At 40.1% G+C, this 23019-nt stretch overlaps 2 pseudogenes; both read left to right on the forward strand.

Moving 5' to 3' along the window:
- Window positions 1-5139: 5139 nt before the first annotated feature.
- LOC141369904 (ferritin light chain pseudogene) lies at window positions 5140-5868 on the forward strand (annotated as a pseudogene).
- Window positions 5869-19722: 13854 nt separating this feature from the next.
- Window positions 19723-20140, forward strand: LOC112822775 (large ribosomal subunit protein uL14 pseudogene; annotated as a pseudogene).
- Window positions 20141-23019: the final 2879 nt, after the last annotated feature.

Raw genomic sequence — 23019 nt, forward strand, 5'->3', positions numbered from 1 at the left:
ATTTGCATCTTGGCTCGGCCATCATTATGTTCTACTAAAGAGCAACACATGTTTAGCCTGTTAACTAAACTCATTGATCTTCAGTTTGCTGACTGGTAGCATGTGATAATAATAGTTTCATAGGGCTGTTTTGAATATTAAATGACATAACACATGTAAAGTGCTCACTATGTGGTAGATGTTTAAAAAAGTATTATTGTTAAGGAATACATCTTAGATCTTCAATGATACACTTTTATTAGATCAAAGTTCTCTTATTTGCAGATGATTTCACTGCCTTAGAGCCAAAGAGTTTTGTATCACACAATGAAGTTGGGAAATTTCTTAGCTCCATATCATGTACATATCTAAACAGCTCTATATTTAAAAAACCTGGCATAATTATATCCCTACTTTCAAGCAAAGGTCACAGAATATCCCCATAGAAACCATTGTGTGTTTTACATACCAATCTTGATGTAAGTGCAAAGACTTACTTATAGTAAGGTCATATGTATTCTAATGTATATAAAAGAATTTATAATTATAAAAATTACATATAAATATTTAATTCATTGAGATATAATTTACATACCATAAAATTCACCCTTTATACAATTCAGGGGATTTTCATATATTCTGAGTTTTATAATCATTACCATGATCTAACTCCAGAATATTTTCATCACCCTAAAAAGAAACTCTCAACCCCATTAGCTCTCACTCTTCATATTCTCTTTCCCCACCCCTGTGCCCCAGTCCTTGGAAACCACTAATCTTCCTGTTTCTATAGATCTGCCTATCCTGGACATTTCATATAAATGTATTTGTACAAATGTGGCCTTTTGTGTCTGGCTTCTTTCACTTAGCATAATCATTTAAAGCTTCATCCATATTGTAGCATGTTTCAGTACTTCTTTCCTTTTTATGGCTGAATAATACTCCATTATATAGATATGCCATATTTGGTTTACCAATTCATCATCAGATAAATATTTGAGTTTCCACTTTTTGGTGATTACGAAAATGCTACTTCATGAATATTTGTGTACAGGTTTTTGTATGGACATATGCTTTCATTTCTTTTGGGTATATACCTATGTGTGGAATTACTTGATCATATGCTAACTCTACGTTTAAACTTCTGAGGAAATTCTAGGCTGTTTTCAAAGTGGCTGCTACATCTTACATTTTTACCAGCAACGTCTAAGGGCTCCAATTTCTCCACATCTGCACCAATACTTTGTTCTTGCCTTTTTTTTAGTCATCCTTCTCATGAGGTTTTGACTTGCATTTCTCTAATGACTAATAATATTGAGCATCTTTTCATGTGCTTCTTACCCATTTGAGTATCTTTTTTTGAGAAATGTGTAGTCAATTTTTTTGCCCATTTTTAAATTGGGTCATTTATCTTTTTATTGTTGAGTTGAAATCATTCTTTATATATTCTAGGTATTAAACTTTTATTTGATATATATTTTGCAAATATTTTCTCCCATTCTGTGGCCTGTCTCTTCACTTTCTTCATTGTGTCCTTTGAGGTACAAAAGTTTTTAATTTTGATGAAGGCCAATTTATCTATTTTTTTCTTTTGTTGCTCGTGTTCTTGGAGCTATACCTAAGAAACCATTGCCTAATCCAAGATCACAAAATTTACACCTAGGTTTTTTTCTAAGACTTTTATGCTTTAGCTGTTACATTTAGGTCTTTGATTAATTTTTAGGTAATTTTTCCAAATGTCATGAGGTAAGGGTGCAATTTCATTCTTTTGCATATAAATATATAGTTGTCCCAGGACCGTTCATTGAAAAGACTATTCTCTTTCCATTGAGTTGTCTTAGCACCTTTGTCAAAAATCAATTGACCATAAGTGTAAGAATGTAAGGGCTGATTCCTGGACTCTCAATTCTATTCTGTTGATCAGTCAGGGAAACAGAACCAGTAGGAAATATATAGAAAGTGAGATATGTGTACATATAGATATGTCTATCTATATATGTATGTACATATATACACATACATACAGAGATGTATATATATGTAAACTCCCACACATATGTACTTACATACAAAGAGAGAGAGAGATTGATCTATTACAAAGAATCGGCTTATGTGATTGTGGCGAGTCTGAAATGCATATGGCAGGCTGTCAGGAAGGGCAGGCACAAGCTGAAGCTGTGGTCCACAGGCAGAATCTCTTCTTCAGGGAAGCCTCAGTTCTGCTCTTAAGGCCTTCCAAATGATTGAATCAGGCCCACCCAGATTATCTAAGATAATCTTCTTTTCCTAAAGTAAATTGATTATAGACTTCAGTCACATTTACAAAATACCTTCACAGCAACACCTAGATTAGAGTTTGATTGAATAACAGGGATTGGGGCCTGACCCACAAAACTGACCATCACAATCTATGTCTCTCTGACAGCAGCACCACACTAGATCAGTGTAGCTTTGTGATACGTTTTAAAATAGGGAGGTGTGAGTCTTCTAACTTCGTTCTTTTCTTTTTTTTTTTTTTCAAGATTACTTTGGCTATCCTGGGTCCTTTGCATTTCCATGTGAACTAAGGTTCGGCTTGTCAATTCCTGCATCCACATTCATTTTTATATATTAAGATAAACTGATAAATCAGCAACTTTGAAATCTACCCCATGCAACCCATGGTGCTCTGCTTTGTCTCTCAGCATCACTTCATGGATTTACCATCCTCTGCCAGCAACAGTACATTCTCCCTGCCGGTGTGAAAGACTGAGATGCAGAGGCATCATGGGAATAGATGAATAAATAGGACACCCAGTGAGCAATTTCAAGTCTCAAATACCATAATGTAAAAAGTACTCTCTCCTGACAGCAAGAGAGAAATAGTAGCATGTTCCACATTTGTTACTTGACGGGGTTATTGGTGACAAAACAAATGTTTTCACCTTCTTCTGGAGGGGCACACTCAATGCACTTTTAAAATCAATTTATTCAGTTACCCATAAGCCTCTCTTGAGACTTTACAAAGCCCAGTGAAGTGACTTGTGGCTGAAGGGATAAAAAGCACAGTTTCTGCCCTTGTTAGTTTGGGTGACTATCAGAACAAACATAACCAGCCAAAATGAAGAAACCAGGAGCCAATCTGTCTTGTCCTTTTGCCAACGGCACATTTTTTACCCAAGTATCAAATGTGCATTCCCCGTCCCCGCTGACTGGGGGCCATTTTCTGGTTAACCTACATGGTTGGCTTTTTCCAAGGCACATCAGGCTGGGGAGCAGTGATTGTGAGTCTCCTGATCCTTCAAGACACTAGCGTAAGTGAAAGTTCAGTGGTCTTTGCCACCTGCCCCCTCTCCCCTCCTCTGAGCCAAGCTGTTTGATTTTCTGGGAAGGTTCCTCTGCATCAGGCAACCTGAAGTGATTTGAGAAACAATGTGTTTTGTTCAGAACCAGTTAATAGCCACTTGCCTAGAAAAATACCTAATTAGCAATTGGCCTTTGTGAGGCTTACTCTGAGGGTTCCTCACCTTTGCTCATCACTGGCTTTGAGAATTCTTAAGGGATGGAGCTAAAAGCTCTTTGGAGATTGAAGAAATAGGGCTGCATTTTATAAAGAGGCTTTCTCTCTTCTTTTCTTTTTCTTTTTCAATAATCAGATCCCTGAGAAAGAGGACACCAAGGCGAGGATTGAGAAGCAGTGTCCCCTACTGCTCAAATCTGCACCCACAGTTGATGTGGGGCCCGGGAAAGAAGGCGGTCCTTGAATTTTCATTGAAGGCATTATGTACTATGTGGTGAACATCACAGTCCTTTATGCCACGCTGAATAGGTGAGTAGAATCAGCTTTTTAAAGGCCCCTTGAAGATATATCATTTGTAGAACACACCAAAATCTGTTTAACAATATTCATCAAGATTATGCATTTAAGTGGAAAAGGACAGTTTGTTTTTCAAAATAAAGGTGGTCTGGGTGTTCATGTTGATTATTCCTGAGATTCCCACACCAATGAGGCAGAACCTGGTGCCCCCGACCACCCCACCCCAGGCCAGTTTAAAATCAGCGTGAATGCTGTGTAATCTAACCAACAGGATTGATCCAGGTCAGGTATTAAGGGCTAAAATGGATTAAACAAAAGACATTCCGAATCCTTGTAACAAGAAGGAAAAACTTCAAAGGTGGGATTTGTTCCTGTTATGACAAAGAAAGTGGATTTACAAACTGCCTTGAGGCACACCCCTCTGTGACTTTCAATTTGCTCTCCACAGTGGGGGGAGGCTTTCCCCCTTCTCTTTTTTTCCCCCCAGCTCCTGGAGTCCTCCCCAGGGTAAGAACTTCTGGTTAAGAGGATCAGATTGAGGCTTTTTCCTGTTCGTTTTTAAAGACCAGGCACCCAGCATCTCCCCAATCAAATGACACTCCTGTCCAGGCACCTCCCAGGTCCCCATCACTCAAACATGTAACAGTAACAATAAGCAGGTAAATCAGGGAGTGCCATTTAGATCCCTTCAATAGCGTAGACTGTACTCTCCGGTGTGGTGCTTGCATTTGGTGTGACAATCCCGAAGAGAGAAATGCAAACAAGAAACAGGGTATCCTAAAGGGTTAAAGATAACTCTACTCTGTGAGAGGAATTAACCTACCTCACCACATAGACTTACAGTCCTGGATCAGGATTAGCCACGTTAGGTTTTATTTTCAGTACCCTGATGCAATATTATAATAAGTTTTACTGTAATAGTACATATGTAAACATAAATTATTTATCTTCTAGGAGTTCAAAGCATTGTGCAGTTTTTGGTAAGATATGTACATATATACGTTCACTTATATATGTATCTATGTTCTATGCATTGATCAATTACTGTACTTAAATCACCTTAAAATACATAAGTTCTCTGGGATAAAAATGGAAAATGGAAATAGTATGTAAATGTTGCATCAAAGTTTCTCAACTTAAGTGCTGCACAAATCCCTTTAAAAGGAAATAAGAAACTCCCACCTAGCAGTGCGCCCAGCGGTCCTGCAGATCTGTCTCTCGCTTCAACAGTGTTTGGACGGCACGGACCCAGGGACGCCCCTCCAACCAGCCAACGACCACCCTCCAACCTCTTTTCTAGTCGCAACCTTGGGAGCCATTTTCTTGGCCACCCGCGGCCTCTGGGACCAGCCAATACCCAATTTCGAGCTTAGCTCCTTATCGCTAATCAACGGTGAGCTCCCAGATTCGTCAGAATGATTCTACCCGGGGCGGGGGGGGGGGGGGGAAGGCCGCCGTCAACCGCCTGGGCAACATGCATCTGCGGGCCTTCTACACCTACCTCTCTCTGGGCTTCTATTTCCACCGTGACGATGCGGCTCTGGAAGGTGTGGGCCATTTCTTCCTCGAGCCGGCTGAGGAGAAGCGGGAGGGCGCGGAGCGTCTCTTGAAGATGCAAAACCAGCGCGGCTGCCGCGCCCTCTTCCAAGATGGGCAGAAGCCGTCCTAAGATGAGGGGGGTAAAGCCCTGGATGCCATGGAAGCTGCCCTGGTTCTGGAGAAGCGCCTGAACCAGGCCCTTCTGGAGCTGCATACCCCGGCTTCTGCCCCCGCGGACCCCCATCTCTGTGACTTCCTGGAAACCCACTTCCTGGGTGAGAAGGTGAAACTCATCAAGAAGATGGGGACCACCTGAATCACCTCCGCAGGCTGGCCGGCCCCCAGGCTGGGCTGGGCGAGGATCTCTTCGAGACCCTCACTCTCAAGCACAACTAGGAGCCTCTGGAGACCAGCAGGCTTTGAGGGGGCCTCTCTGACATCCCCCTGGTGCCAGAACTTGTGCCTCAGCCCCTCTCTGCAGCCACGAGGCAGCTTTGTAACCACTCTGGAGCCCTCTCCCAAGCCGTGGGCCAAATGGAAATAATAAAGCTTTTTGCAGCAAAAAAAAAAAGAAAGGAAGGAAGGGAGGGAGGGAGGAAGGAAGGAAGGAAGGAAAAGAAAGAAAAGAAAGAAAGAAAGTCCTCCCGATGTCCAGATGTTGATTTCAATTATGTTTATACTAATGTTTACTTAAACATACATGAACATAAAACTAGTTACGAACTCCTTGTGTTGCAGTTCTTATTCAATTATAAAACTAAAGTATGTGCACTGATTACAAATGGCAAAAACAGTAAAATTCTAATTAACAACATTAAATTAATGTAACATACAATGTTTTCTTGAAATTGAATTACCATTTACAGCGTGATTTTGGTGCTGCTGGCCCCTCCCGTGTTCTGTTGAGTTTGGCATACCAGTACAGCTCTTGGAACTCCTGGAAAGCGTTTTTCAAACCAAATACAATGACATCATTTGATCCTTATTTTTGCATTACTTCTTTGAATAATTGTTATCATCATGATCTTTTCAACTGTAATATATATTCTGTTATATTTTTCTGATGCAACTATAAAAACCTAATATGTGATTTATGTATTGAATTTGCCTGTATTCTTTACTCATTAGCCTGAAACAGCAAATGTACTTCTGGGTTCCAGTGATGCACAGACTTTGGTGCTGAAATTCCATGACAGGATTCTATTATATGTCATCCGGATGATCCAGAATATGATTATATGACATTTTTCAAAGATAGTTTTCTGTATAAAGTCAACAACTTTCGATAGAGAATGCAATGTCCTCGGCCCTCGATTTAAGGATTCTAAATAAATCTCACAGGCTAGACAGTGTCTTTGTCCCCAGAACTCATTCTCTTGCTACAGGATTGGGCATCTAAATTAAAGAACAAAAATATTCTTCTTTTATTATGAAGTCAGAGTACAGGTCCCAATTAAATAACTTGTCTTCATTACCTAGTGAATAAGTATTTCCCCACAATATAAATATAAAACCAGGTGCTTCTCCTTAAGGACCTTACAACCTACTTGAGACAAGACACAAACGTAAGAAAATTTTTAATATTTGAATATATTCAAAATTTGCTTATGAGTGACATTTCTTGGTCAACACACAATGTTTAAATTAGGCTTTGGAAACATTTGTCATTTACATTTGAATACTTAATAAAACTTCAAATCATGTTGTGATACTATGTGCAGTGAAAAATGCAACATCTGGAAGATGCCATCAGTGGTTTGAAATGAGAAACCTGATAGCATTTGGACTTCAACTTTCTGAAAAACACCTGTGTCATTAGAATGAACTTGAAAGTTGTGACCAAAATATTCAAACAAAGCCATGAGAAATCTCCACAATTGAACTGGGTATTATTTTATATCTGAAAAAGTTGTGTGGTCATAAGAGATAAAATGTATATGGAAAGAATGGACACCTCTGGTAAGCTTAAAGATCTTTAGAATTAGGGAGAAAAGGGGCACCTGGGTGGCTCAGTCAGTTAAGCGTTCAACTCTTGATTACAGCTCAGGTCATGATCACAGGGTCTGCTTAAGATTCTCTCTCCCTCTCCCTTTCCCCTCGCCCCTCCTCTCTCTCTCTCCCTCTTAAAAAAAAGAAAAAGAATTAGGGAGAAAAGAAATTTACATACAGTTAAGAGCCCCAAATATATCAAATATAATCTAGTGATTTCCCCAGCAGGGGGTATGTTCAGACCCTGCAATTACAGAAGAATTAGGAAATACATAACTGGAACCCAGAGCAATGGCCTATCTGGGACCACCCATTTGGAGGAGTTTAAATGTAGTGACTATAAAGCAGAAGTGGCACATTCCATCAGGATTGCTGATGAGACTCCATGCTTGGTCCAACCTGGAACCTCTGGTTGTTATGCAATCTTAATCCTTAACATGGCTGGAGCTAACTCAAGTCTTTCAACTTTGGGAAGACAGCATCAAATGCGGAAGTTTAAGAGGCTCAAACTTGTAGTTTCAATATATTTGAGTGGAAAGGTATCTGCATATTTGGTATGTATTACTACTTGTAATACTTTAGAGAATCTGTACTACTCGAGTAACTGATGAGCCTTGTAATTCCAGTACTAAAATGTGTGAGTCTGTAACTGATTTAGACTTGTGATTTTAAGTTGAAATCTAAGTTTTTCAATATCATTGCACTAAGAGAGCTTAACAATCATCATATATGAATTTCACTTATTGTATTTATAAAAGTAATTTGAGTATGTGGGAAGTTTGCTTAATCAAACAATTAAAGGACCTTAAAAGGAAATCAAGGGGGCAACTGGGTGGCTCAGTCGGTTGAGCGTTTGCCTTTGGCTCAGGTCATGATCTCAGGGTCCTGGGGTTGAGCCCCATGTCAGGCTCCCTGCTTAACGGGAAATCTGCTTCTCCCTCTGGCCCTCCCCTTCTCGTGCTCTCTGTCTCTCTCATTCTCAAATAAATAAATAAAATCTTAAAAAATAAATAAAAGGAAATCAAGTACATAAATTAATAAATATAATTGAAAGTATTCTAAGATATTTAATTTATTAAACAAATTTATTCAAAGGCCAAGTTAAAAAGCGGTTATTAAATCTGCCAGGCTAATAAATAGAATAAAAATTATAAGCCAAACCTAAAAGCTTATGGCAGAGCTGGGTTTTTGAATTGGTAATTTTAGCACATCAAATATTATTGTTTTATTTTTTATTATTTTTTTTAAAGATTTTATTTATTTTTTGACAGAGAGAGAGACCATGAGAGAGGGAACACAACAAGCAGGGGGAGTGGGAGCCAGAGAAGCAGGCCTCCTGCAGAGCAGGGAGCCCAATGCGGGGTGAATCCCAGGACCCTCGGATTATGACCTGAGCCAAAGGCAGACGCTTAACAACTGAGCCCCCCAGGTGCCCCAAATATTATTGTTTTAAAACCAAAGTTATCTTCTGAATAGTATCTTCTGCACTTAAAAAAAGAAATCCACACCTAATTTATTAAGTAAAAATACTTATTTTATGGTATCATTCAAATGAAAATATATGGACAGTTGTTATCTTAATCATCTTTTTAATTACAGTATTAACTATGTTATGTTTCATTTTTCTGATGCAATTGTAAACTAACGATGTTCGGGGTATTTTTGGAAATGTGAAGACCCTGCCTGTTACCTCCCCTACCATCACCACTACCACCCCTACTGTGATCTCACTGGGATCATGGGGAAAGGCAGTGTTTGTCTTGCCAAACCTTAGATGATGTAACTCACCTCAGGATGAGTGCTATATCATGGAGTGGGCAATGTGAAGTCTGCTCCTTCCTAAGTTGTTCACTACTCCCTCCCAATTCACCCCTCCTCCCATTTCCATTACAATCCATGTCTCACTTTAAGCAATAGAGACAGTGCTCTCGTGGAGTTCCCTCACATGCTGAAGAATCTATTTGGGTGATAGCTATTGCTGTGGACTGAACTATACCCCCCCAACACTTCGAAATTTTTATTTTGAAACCCTAACCCTTAATGTGAGGGTGTTGGGAGATGGAGCCTCAGGGAGGTGATAAGGGTTAGATGAGGTCATGAGGGTGGGGCTCTCATGATGAGATTTGCGTCCTTATGAGGCACTGCAAAGAAGCTTTCTCTTTCTCCTCTCTCTGTCTCTCTTCCATGTGAGGCATGGGAGTAGGCAGCTGTCTGTGAGCTAGGAAGAGAGCCCTCAGTGGGGGACTCCATCATCTGGCACCGTGACCTTGGACTTCTCAGCCTCCAGAACTGTGAAAGGTAAATTCCTGTTGTTTAAGCTACTCAATCCATGGCATTTTGTTATAGCAGCCTGAGAAGACTAAGATAGTTATACCCAAGCAATAATGCTTCTGATTAATCAAGATAGAGAAGTAAGATATCAATTGCATCCAAGATTAGTCTTTCTAATTAGCAATTTCAATAACAATTAAAGGACTCAGAGATAAGGAAGACACTACATACTTTTTTCTACAATGTCCCATTTAATGGTTCATTTCTAAGCCTATTCCAGGATTGAAGGTCATCTAAACAGACAGTTTAATAATAATAAAGAGGGGATCTTTTGTAGATTAAGCCAAAGAGAAATCTCATAGTTGCTGAGGGAACTGTGTGGTAAATAGTAATGATGGCCCCAACTTTTTTATTCCTCTCTGTATGCATGCCCTTTGTCATGTGTCTTTGCCCTCCATCATGAGCAGGACAGACTTACATTAATGCAGCACTGGGCTTAGCCATTTGGCTTGCTTTGGTTAATGCCATTTTAGAAGATAGAATGCAAGCAGAGACTTGACATGGGCTTGTGTATTGGGTTGGCTTTCCTTTGCACTTCTGCCAACACCGTAGGAAAGTGCCGAAGCTGTGACAAGGGCTGAGTCACCCCAGTCACAGCAGCCCAAGTCAGTCTACAGCCAGCATAACCGCACACATGGGAGCAAGCCCAATCAAGTTCAGCAGAGCTACCTGGCTGACTTCCAGATGGCCATAGATCCATGACCTAGAAATGCAAAGTGACCCATACTGCAAACAAGGAAAACATGCTCTACCCCACCATTCCTGCTAACAAAGGCAATGGATGATTCTTCTTTGCACACCCTGACTGAACAACTTTCAGAAAGTTGAAGCTGGTAGAAGTTTAAACAATTATGAAGATATTTGGGCTCTGACTTGCAGAAGTGGCTTTAAGATGTGTTTATCAAATCAAACAATGATGGCCTTCCAATTTTCCAGGTTATCGAAGGTACCCCTCCCATGAGGATATTCCTGTGTTCATTCTGCCTAAAATCATTTTCTACATGAAGTAATTACCAGTCTATCAGAAACACAGCCATATTATCACCCTGTACCTTGGCAAACAAGTGTGTCCTCAGATCATCATTATAGGATCTGTGAGACGTCAGTAATGATGTGTCCTTCAGGGGCCGGAGGAGGGATGTATCCCAACAATGTTGTTACATCCAGAGGTAGTTCTTTCTTACCTAAATTGGACCTAACCAAACCCAGAAGCACAATGCCTGATGAACATTCTCCCGCTCCCTGGTTGAGAGAAGAAAGTCTTATATATCTCTCACATATCTAATTCCTATGACTTGGATCCCAGTAATGAAATGAGAAAGAAGTTCCCTGAATCATTTTTAATCTGTGCCTTTTCTCCAAGGAAAGGTCCCCAAGGAGTTAATGTCATGTCACTAACTAATTAGATCTCCACTGCTTAGCAAGAATTCTACACCAAAGACAGGGTAATTCTATTAGAAAATGAAACCATAATATCGTACAGTTCTAAGGCTACTAACTTTGTATTTAATTATCCAGGTAATGTAATTATGCAATCAGTTCTAATCTGAGATCAAGAGGAAAAGTCCTTGGTTTTTTTTTTTTGTGAGGTTTTGTGAAAGGGCCATGTAATTAATACGACACACTTAATTACTGAAATGTAAAGATATCTTTGCAAGAATATATCCCCATCCAAGCATGTACGCTATATTAGCGGCTTAGATCTTTGCCATTACTAATGTATTTGTGGCTTCTTATCTTATAATGACCTATGGTAATAATTAGCCCCATGACATAACAAAGACCTTAGTTAGCACTGTATTGCAAAGCTCAGTTCTTCATATTATTCCCTAGAACAACAGAGAAACAATAAGGATTCAGAAAAGAATTTAGATTTCCTTAAGTGTTCGAACAAAATGTTTCAAATATCTATCCAAATGATGAAAATTTACCTGAGGCACACATTTTCAAATATGTGCCTTACTATAAGAAGAAAAGAAAAAAAAAACCATACATAATGGATAAATTAAATGGGTTTATATGTGCCACCAAAATAAGATTCTTCCCTTATAGTTTATAATCTCTTATAAGTACAGACTTCAAAAAGTTCCTTAAACAGTAGATTTGATTCTTAGGGCTAATGTCTGCTCTGCTTTACCATGATAGTTATTTAAATTTCAGTTGTTTTCAGGCATGCCTGTATTACCTAAACAAGGTTATCTATGTGCTTTATTTCACTTGATTGTTTTCTTTAAGATTGTTGGTGTTTGCTCTCTGGCCCTCTGAGAAAGAGAGAGCATAGTAGCTTAAACGGGTGGCACAGACAAGAACGTATGTGCCAGTATGTTCACCTTTTGCTAAGTCTTCCTTTTCCTGTCTTGAACGGTGAAACTTCCCCAAATCCTCCATCATCAGTTTGAAAATCAAGTGAGCCTACTCAAAATTTCCCTTGAAGTCAGAAACTCCTCTTCTGTGTTGTTTCTCCTTACTTGTTTATCCCTTTGGCCAATAGCTGTGCAGATGATTTTGTTTCCCAGCATGGGTAAAAGCTTGATGTGTGGTTGTTATTATTTAACGTTGTTTGAAATCTTGCTCCTGGAGGGTGAACATTCAAGATAAGTGAGCTGGAAATGTAGAGGGAATGTGTGTCATTTGCTGATGGGAGAGCACACGGATTCAGTGACTGAGATGGGACCAGAATGCATTCTCTTTAGAGTCAGGAGAGGAATTTGCTGGCAGAGTGGTTGAGAATGAATTCGTTTTCTATTGCTGTGAAATAATTTACCCCACACTAAGTGGTTTAAAACAACACAAATTCATTAGCTCCTAATTTCTGTAGGTCAGGATCTAGGGGGGCTAAACTCAGTGTCAGCTGAGGCTATCTTTCTCACCTGACCCAAGGTCCTCTTATTCACAGAATCCATTTCCTTGTGGTTGTAGGACTGAGGTCCCCATTTTCCTGCTAGCTGTTGGCTGGGGACCACTGTCAGCTCCTACTGGCTGCCTGCAGTTCTGTGCCTGGGACTCCCACGGACAGTTCCCAGCTGAGATGGTTTTCTTTCCTCTGGGGCCAGCAAGAGCCCATCTCTCTGCTTTCCCCTTCTGGGACTAGCCAGAGAAAACTCTCTAACTCATATGATTGGATAAGACACATTTGGATAATCTCCTTATCTTAGGGTCAATTGATGTGGAACCTTATTTACATCTGCAAAATCCCTTCAGAGTAATACCTATATTAGTGTTAGATTGAATGCCTGGGAGAAAGAGTGTACACACCAGTGGCTGAAAGCTGGGGATCATCTTAGAATTCTGCCCACTGAAGGGGACCTGTCAGAACCTCAATCTATTCTTTGAAATTTGCTGTGGCACCTAAAACTTTCTCATGACAGAATCATTCCTTTGTATCTCTAAGAGTATCTTGTACAGTAAAACCAATGACTACATCTATTATATTCTGTAATACCACTGTTGAGCACCTGCCATTTGCCAGACACTATATATTATCTTGCTTAATTTCAGCAACTCTATGAGACAAGTGTCATTATCCCCACTTTATAAATGGGGAAGCTGAGTGGGTGGGGAAGTGGGGTCACAGGTATTAAGGAAGGCACGTGATACAATGAGCATTGGATGTTATATGCAACTGATGAATTACTGAACTCTACATCTGAAACTAATGATGTACTATATGTTGGCTAATCTGAAACTAATGATGTACTATATGTTGGCTAATTGAATTTAAATTAAAAAAATGAAGATATATTTTCACATAAAAAGCAAACAAACAAAAAAAATGGGGAAGCTGAGGGTCAACGAGATAAAGAAACTTGCACAGAGTCACGCAACTATTTATGGTTGGGACTGGGGTACAAATTCAAGGCTGCCTGACACAAAGTGATGGTTTTTCTCATCATACTACTCTACCTCTCTGTATCACTCAGAGTTCTGACAGAAAACAAATATCACACTCAAACAGGTATCATGGAAAGGGCCTTAAAGGATTCTTTATGGAGGTGTGGGCAAGATTAAGGGAAGTGACAAGAGGAGGAAGCACCTGGGGACTAGAAGAAGCAGGAAGCCATGATCATGTGTGGGCCTGAAGGGACAAGGAGAGAGAACAGAGATAACAGAACCTAGAGGAAGCTCTAGCCAGGGACGAACCCAGGCGTTGGCAAAACCTAGCCCTCGATAAAGAACTTCCCTTTCTCTTCTACCTCCAAACTCCTGCTATTAGTTTCCATTGGCCAAACCCACCTGGAAGATAGAGGGCAAGAGAGCCCAGGTGATGTAATCCACTGGATCAGCATCCCAGAGCAGTGAGCAGGGCTTTGTGGGATGAATCTAGAGAGGGAAATGGAGAATAACTAGAATAATCCCCAAAATGCAAGTACCCCTACATGGGCAACACATAGCAAGATTCTTGAAGCCAAATTTTCTGTCTTATATATTTTTTTAAAGATTCTTATTTATTTATTGAGAGAGAGAGAGAGAGAATGGTAGAGAGCATGAGAGAGAGGAAGGTCAGAGGGAGAAGCAGACTCCCCGCTGAGCAGGGAGCCCGATGCGGGACTCGATCCCGGGACTCCAGGATCATGACCTGAGCCAAAGGCAGTCGCTTAACCAACTGAGCCACCCAGGCGCCCTGTCTTATATTTTTTATCTTAATATAATTTATAGAGGTAAATACTTGATTAATACTTAATTTATCGGCAGTTAACGTCTTGACAAGTGTATCAGTTTGCTGGGGCTGCCATAAGAAGATATAACAGACTGGATGATCTACACAGCAGAAATTAATTTCTTACAGTTCTGGAGGCCAGAAGTCCAAGACCAAGGTTTTGGCAGGTATGGTTTCCTTTGAGGCCTCTCTCCTAGGCTTGCAGATGGCCACTGTCTCGATGCAGCCTCACAAGTCTCTTTTGGTGTGTGCACCCCGCCCCCCCCCCCGCCCCCGCCGTGTCTCTTTGTGTGTCCAAATCTCTTCTCGGAAGGACACCAGTCAGATTGGAATAGGGCCCACCATAAGGACTTCAATTTAACTTAATCACCTCTTCAAAGGCTCTATCTCCGAATCTAACTGCATTCTGAAGTGCCAGGGGATAGGGCTTCAACATATGAATTTTTGAGGGACACAATTCAGCCCATAACAGCAATGTTGGTTTACGAGAATAATTTCTAACTAGCTAAAAGGAAATGTTAAAGGCAAGTAGGAATTGGAGGGGAGAGAGAGGAAGGAAATGTTCAGTTTTTTGCCCAACAGGATCCTTCTGGAATATGCATTGTTCTAGTAGACTCTCCCTGCCTATGGGCAATCTTCAGGTACCAGGGGGTAGGGATAAGGGAGACCCCCTGCAGAAGGACCCTAACAGGGAAAGGATGCGCATTTTATAATTTTCCCAGAATGCCTTCAGACATAGGTAAATTCAGAAATCATTAAATTTAAATGGTTTCAAGCCCACTTGTGATAATGCAAAATAGAATGAAGTATCCTAGCAGTGGCTCTCAACCCTAGCTATGCATCAGGCTCTACTAGAGAACTTCAAAAGTAAACATAAATACTTGGGCTCTATCCCTGGAGATTCTGATAGAGTAAGTCTGGAGTGGGGTCTTGAATGTTTTTAAAGTTCCAGAGATGATTCTAGTGTCTAGCCAGAGTTGAGAAACCCTGGCAAGTCTTTACACAGTGGAGTTGTCTGTATGTGCAACTTAACACAGGTGAATTCAACTCTAAGAACTCAGCAAGAAATAACAATTTTTTAAGTCTTGGTAGTTTGGAGGCACTTGGGTGGCTCAGTTGGTTAAGCATCTGACTTTTGGTCTCACTCAGATCTCGATCTCAGGGTCGTTAGTTCAGGCCCCACACTGGCCTCCATGTTGGGTGTGGAGCCTACTTAAAAAAAAAAAAAAGAAATTAGTAAAGAGTATGGGTAGTTTCTTTTATTCTGCCACACAATGTGCATAAGCCCTGGAGCATGTGTGACCAGAAGACTGAAGCCAGGAATCCATTTCCTTTTGGTTGCCATCTGCTTCTCAGAGTGTGTGCACACTGCCACTCCAAGTGCCAGAAGCTAGTGTTTAAAATATGTTTTTTTGTACCTCATAGCTCTAACATCACACCAACAGCTTCATCTGGTGCTCAACCAAGGAAATTATAATTCATGTTCCAATTCTAGGGGAGAGACCAGCTGGGCTGAGCTTATTCAGATATCAGTGTGTGAGGATCCAACATGGCCCCTCTCAAGTGATTTTTTTTAAGGATAGATTTTTGAGTGTGTGCGATTTTCTCCTTAAATGCCGAGTTTAGTGCCTAATCCCTATGTAAGATATAATTCTACCATATTAATTTCACATACTCTGCAAAAAAGGGCATCACTAAATTGATCTAAAGGAGTATTCTAAACCATTTTATTCCTTCAACATTACATTAGTATTTAGTAAGTGCCTACCACATTGAGGAACTACATGAACAAAACACAAATTCCCTGCCCCAATAGAGGTTACAGCCTAGTTGTGAAGAAAGAGCCGATAAGCAAATAATGAGTAGAATATATTGAATATGAGGTGGTGATAAGTGCCATGGTTTAGGAAGGGAAACAAACCATGAAAAGCAGACTGAGGAGTGGTCAGGAGAGAGAAGGAAAATGAGAAGAGTGTGACCTTCTGGTAGCCAAGTATAAAAATGTTTTAGGGAGGGGGTGCGTGGGTGGTACAGTGGGCTAAGCGACCGACTCTTGGTCATGATCTCAGGTTGGTGGGATCGAGCCCTGCATCAAGCTCTGGGCTCAGCAGAGTCGGCTTGAGTTTCTCTCACTTCTTCTCCCTCTTCCCCTCCCCCGACTTGTGCATGTGCTTGCATGCGCACACACTCTCTCTCTAAAATAAATAAATAAAAATAAATCTTAAAAAAATGTTTTAGGGAGGAAAGAAAGACCAACTAGATCAGATGATCTTGCTAGCCGAATATCATGAGTACCGGGGATTGTCATTGGATTTGGCAATGTGAAGGTCATGGTGACATTGACAAAGGCAACTTTGAACGGGCAGCAGGGATGACTTAAGTGGGTTCAAGGAAAATGAGGGGAGCTGGAGACACTGAGTACAGACAACTCTGTAGGGGAAATTTTTTTTTAAGATATTCTGTTTAAGTTCAAGGCTGGGGCAAACACCATAGATGAAATAATATGTGATGCAAGAAGGTAGGTCGGTCCACCACTTCTAAAGGGATTGGCTAATTCAGGCCCTGGGCAGTCTGACTTTGTGTCCCTTCTTCCTTTCTGGTGCCTTCCCTAATAATACTTCCCCCTTCAGTATGGAGTGGTCTGTGCCTTCAAACTCTGCGTGGTAGCTGTCACTAGCAAAAGTACAAATCAATGTATTGCCCCCTATTTGCCAGCAGGGAGGGTAGGCTTTCCCAAGGAACCTTCCCTATGGCTCCTCAAATGCAGTGCCATCTGCAGCTGCCCACCGGGCCTCTAGGTAATACTTGGTCTGCTAAAGCAAGTCTTAAGTATTTCTAAAAAAAGGAAAACCAAAATGAACCCAAATATGGAGAGAGGAACAACCTCTAAAGTGTCTTGCCTGAGCAACGGGGAGGAGGAAGCGGGCCTCACATGTCCTCCTCAGAGAGACCATAATGCTTTCGGGCCTCAAAGAATGCCACAATCTATACAATTCACTGCTACAGCATTAAGCCTGAATGGCATTTGGTGGCAGATAAAGTCTCTCTGTGTCACACAGCAGAGAGCTGTGTGGCCAGATCTTGTTTAGAATTACATTTAAAACCTGGAAATCAAATGATAATGTCCAGATAACTTCTGTGGTAAACCCTAAACCAGTTATGCTTCAGGTTAAGCCTCTGCATTTCTAAACAACATGCCTTTATTCTCTCCAGGCCAATACTTGGACCTTCCTGCCAGCAATATCAAATGGCAAGAGGCTGAAGGTACCCTCTGTGTGAGCTTAAAGGAAAAACAGCCAAAGGAGGCAACGCCTCTCTGCTGAGAAAATCTCCATCTTTGATACGTCTCCTCCACACACATATCAAATTGGCTCATTCCCTCTTGGCTTCTTGAGTTATTTCTTAATCTCTAAAATTTTAAAAACAAACTAACTAAACAAACCTAAAAACGTCCCATCATTCCGTAAAAATAGCTCTCTCAAATAAATAAATAAAAATCTAAAAAAAAAATAGGATTCTTCGTTTTCTAAATTCCTTTTCTTTATCCCTCTCACTTGAACAGATCTCCCCTGGTCATTGAATGGTGTCCTCACACATGATCTTATTTCTCAAGATCTCAGAGTTTGAATACACGAGGAAAATTGACAGACCCTCTAAGTGTCTGAGCCAAGAAAATAATCCAATCCTGGCAACAAAAGATAAAAAAGGGACAAAATTTTTAATGTGATTTAATCCTTATTTTATCACCAGGGCCTACCAGGAATGCAGTTTTAAGCAAGCTTGGAGGAGATGCCCGTGCTATTGGTGGGGCCTGTGCTAATGTATGCCCCTTATGAACAAACCCCTTTACCTCAGGAAAGAGTTCTGGCCTTCCCTTTTACCTCCCAATAAAGAAATCTATTTTGTTGGGTGCATGTGCTCATGGTCACATCAGGCATGAGAAGAAGACCTGAAGCATCCACTCTGGTTTCCTCTGGGGTGTGGGACCAGCTTCTATCTAAGCTCAGAGCTTATAAATGAGTTGCTTAGATTTTCTGTTGCACATGCTCCCCCAACACAATATCTGATGCAGAAAGAAGTATATGCTCGGATACTGAGCACGTTTCAGTCCATTGGGGCAGGGACATACAATCTCTGGAAGGCCACTAGTCATCATTTTATTACTTTAGAAGTAAGAGAAGGATTTTTCTTCCCTTTGGGCAAAAAAATGTTGCAGTAGATTCTCCTGCTAAAAGAGTCATTTAAATATTACTGGTCACGTCACATTGTAGTTGTTTGGAAATAATTATATCCATATCACAGACAGTAAATAATAGATGTGCGTTCACTAACATTTTATTCATGTTCTGTTTTAATATGGCAAACTTAGAAGTAATTTAATCTCCCAGTAAATTGAAGTGGTGGGGGGTTCTTCACACAGAAGACTGCAAGTTATTAATTCTGGGCAGTCTTCATCTTGTACAATTAGTCACTGTTTGCAGCTGGAAATGTTTTATTAATTTTCCATAGCAGTAGATTTTCCACAGTTTTCTCAGTTTAAATTAAGCAGTAAGAGCTGCTGTTTCTTCTTAAATAAATTTTCTTTCCACAAAAATACATGCCTCTGGCTATGTCAATTTTCCCATTTGATTAAAGTGCCAGCAGGCAATTAATAACTTAATGCATTTTAAAGTACTTTTGGAAAAAGTAATTTGAATAGCCAAACTTGTGTATTTGAATTGACTGTTGCAGAAGATTTAATAGACATTTGAAAATCCTAGAACCTTGGAAAGGACAAATGTGGCCCAACAACCACGTCTGGGGGACTGAGGTGGTCTTCATAAAAAGCCCATAGCTGGCACTCACATGGGGGGTGGGAGGGTGAGAGGGGTATAGGTGACTACCACTTTCCAGGAGGTTGAAGAAAGAAAGGCAATCTCAAAATGGTCTTCATGGGAATATACAGAAGACTCTAGATTGTGGGAAGCCATTTAGGAAGCAATGAGACAACATGGATGAACAAAGAAGACATAATGCTAAGAGAAAGAAACTAGGCACAAAAGGATAAATATTCTGTGATTCCACTTACATAAGGTAGGTATTGTAGTCAAATGCATAGAGACAGAGAGTAGAATAGTGGTTTCCAGTGACTGGGGAGGAGGGAATGGGGAGTCAGTGTTTAATGGATATAAGAGTTTCTGTTAGGGGTGATGAAAAAGTTCTGAAGATAGATAGTGGTGATGGTTGCATAACATGAGACTCTACTTAATGCCATTGAATTATATACCCATAAAGGGTTAAAGGGGTCAATTTTTATGTATTTATTGTTTACCACAATTTAAAAAAAATAGCAATGTGGCCTTTTCCTATGTTCAAGGTGTAGAAGCAAGGATGTGGTAGGTCCTCAGATGCAAAATTCCCCATTTCCAAAGAATAAAATAAAATAAAATTCCCCATTTCCTTGGGTATTTGAGTAGGAACCATGACCAGCTGTGCTGATAACACAGGAGCCAAAATTCTGTATATCACCTCTGGGAAGTGGGGTCGAGGGATGGCCAAATAGACTTCCAGCTGCTGGTATGGGTGACATGGTGATGGCCATAGTCAAGAAAGGCAAACCAGAGCTTGGAAAGAAGGTTCAGCCAACAGTGGTAATTCAATCGTCAATTGAATGCCAAAGTAATTCAATTCAAAATTCATCCTGGAGAAAGATGGTGTGTTCCTTTATTTAGACCATTACTCAGGTACCACAGTCAACAATAGGAAACAAAAAAGGTGAGATGAAAGTTTCTGCCATCAAAGAGCCAGTTACAAAGTTGTATGTAGACTTGTGGCCCACGATTGTGTCCAATGCTGGCAACCTTGCATGATTCTCCGGTGTATTTGTTAAATAACAAAAACAAACCCACCCCATTAAAAATTATTATACCTCCCAAAAAGTAATGAGGACATTCAGAGTTAATTGGTTTCTCTTTTTAAAGAAAACATGCATTAAAAAAAGGAAAACATGCCATAGTTATCTATAATGAAAGTTAGGGGCGTGTGTTTGACAGTGAGGTCTCTAACTGACCTCTGTTTAACTGATGAGGGTTAGCAGACACTATTCTGCTGCATCTGTAGATATACTGACCAAGGCTCAGGAAGAGCTGAAAGCTCAGCTCCTATAGCTATGTGTGTGCCTTCTGCTCCCACTGGTTTGTTGTATGCCTCCTGAGAATCAGTTAGGATTGTTCCCAAACCTGTTCACACCAGGTCATTTTTAATTATGCAACTTAATTAAACATTATGTAAGCTGATGAAATGTGAGCTCACAAAGAGGACAGTTGTTGTTTCTATGAAAACCAAGTTGAATGCCTTAGCAAAACCTGATAAAGGTGAATCTTAAAAAAATATTGCAGATGTACTAGGTGTGAAAGAAGTAAGGTTTATGAAAATGGAAAAGGATTCGGAACATAGGTTGCTTTACAGATGCCTTAATATTTCCACTTCACTTGAAAGGAACCTAAACTAGAACCCACAGATGAGGCCCCCTGGGTGTGTTCTAGGCCTACATTACTAGAAACCAGCAAACTCAGAGGCAACAGTAAGGCCTTGGCTCCCAACCAACTGCATTGGATAAAATAACGTTCACTGAACTTTCAAGCATCCAGAGTAGGAACCAATAGTCATTGTTAGGACAAAGCCAACAGATTGGTAGTAGCTGCTTAGGTGCTGTGTCAAAAAATATTCTAAAGTCACCTCTGGACTCAGGAAGCAAGAGTATAAAGAATCAACAATGTTTTCCAGGGGCATGAATGGGAAACAAAGAAAAAAGTGCCTCATGTTCACCATGACTGATCTAGAAAAAGAGAGATGAGCATAAATTAAAAACTAGACCTTCTAACTGCTAGTGATTTTTGAAACTCTTTGCCAAAACCAAGCCCAAGCGTACTTTCATTCTCATAAAATGGCATGTATCCTCCAAAGCACCCTTCTTATTTCAACCCTAGAACCACCTACTCATGATCCGAATGAGACACCTTTGCCTTCCAGAGGAGTAAATGAGGTGCCATGATCTTGCTGACCTACCCCAGGACTCTCCACCGGAGAATAATATCCTATTCGCTAATCTTCTTCCTAAAGAAATACCAACAACATTGACAATTGTGTTGGATTTCTTTTGAAAAGCCCATTCTTAAGGGCTAGCTAACTTATACTTCAATCATCCACCTGCTTAAAGAAAATGTAAACTTCTTTTTAAGAATGTTTTGAAGAATGACACCTTGTGTCTGAGAGATGGTATTGGATTGTTTTCCTAACACTGAGCTGGCACGTTCCTAACAGTCCTAATGTAGATACGGAGTCACGTGTGTGGTTTTAGGAGAGAAAGGAATGGCGATTCATGTTCGGAATATCAGTTTTTCACACATCGAAAAGTGTGATGTGCGCCAGCTGAGGGCTTCCGTTCACTTAGTACGAGAAGAAATGGCAGCTGAGTTGCATTGATTAAAAACAAAAAAAAAGCATTGAAATAATAGGATTAATGCTAGCACCAGCTATTGCTAAGAACCAGAAGGTCAGTTTGATGTTTGCCATTTTTATTATTAAGCATCAGGACATTAGAATGGGTTCCTCTTTTGAAGAACTACTGATAGGAAGAGGGAGAATTTAAAACTGGCAAATCATTTACCCCTTCAGAAAACATCTTTTATTTAGCCTTTTTTTTTCATTTTTAAATTTCTTTAGTCACCAAATTCAGTTGTATTTTTTGTTGTTGTTGTTGTTGTTCTTGTTCTTGTTGTTGTCATTGTTTCATAGATTTTGTGCCAAAGGGGGCTATTAGATATACCGCAGTATATCAACAAGTTTCTGAGTTCTAGGTCTCTGAGAAAATCTGTCCCAGCTTTCCCCAGCTAAAAAAAAACAAACTGTATCACTTGATAACAGAAACCTAATGAGCATGGCCAAAAACAAAACCTTCCCAAATAAACAAAAAAACCAAACAAGATAAATAAGATAGAGGTGTTTTTCTTTCTCACATGAAAAAAGTCAAAGGAAGGCAATCCAGGGCTAGCATAGCATCTCCATGGTTATTAAGCACTAGGCACTCTCTAGCTTGATGCTCTGCCATCATTCATGTGCCATCTCATGTTTCAGCATGGCTGCTCAGGTTCCAGTCATCATGTCCACATTCCAAGCAGAAGGAAGAATCAAAGAAGAGCATACCTCCTCCCTTTGAGGACACTTCTCCCAAATTACACATAACATTTCTTTTTACATGTCATTGGCCATATTTCAATCATTTGCCACATCCAGCTACAAGAAAGACTGAGGAGCGTCTTCTTTTGACTAGATGGCAATGCGTATAACTAAAAACTAGAATTTTCTGTTACCTGCTTGGCTCAGTTGGTTAAGCGTCCAACTCTTATTTCAGCTCAGGTCAGAGTACCTAGTGAGATTGAGCCCTGTGTTGAGCTATGTGTTGGGTGTAGAACCTACTTAAGATTCTCTCACTTTCCCTTTGTCCCTTCCCCCTCCCTCTCTAAAAAAAAAAAAAAAGAATTTTGTTACTAAATAAGATAGAACTACCAAAAAAAAGTGAAAAAAGAAATACAACTGATATTTTGAGAAATGAGAAAATGAAATATAAAATGTTCAATTAAAACAAGACAGAAAAAGAGTGAAACAGAAATAATAACAATTAATAGAAACAAAGGGCAATAGAAAACAGTAATGACTATCACAGGTATTAATCCAACTATATCAATAA

Source organism: Callorhinus ursinus, unplaced genomic scaffold (genome assembly GCF_003265705.2).
Source record: "Callorhinus ursinus isolate GAN/ISIS: 27379988/994484 unplaced genomic scaffold, GSC_fseal_2.0 scaffold8, whole genome shotgun sequence".
NCBI classification, from domain to species: Eukaryota; Metazoa; Chordata; class Mammalia; order Carnivora; family Otariidae; genus Callorhinus; species Callorhinus ursinus.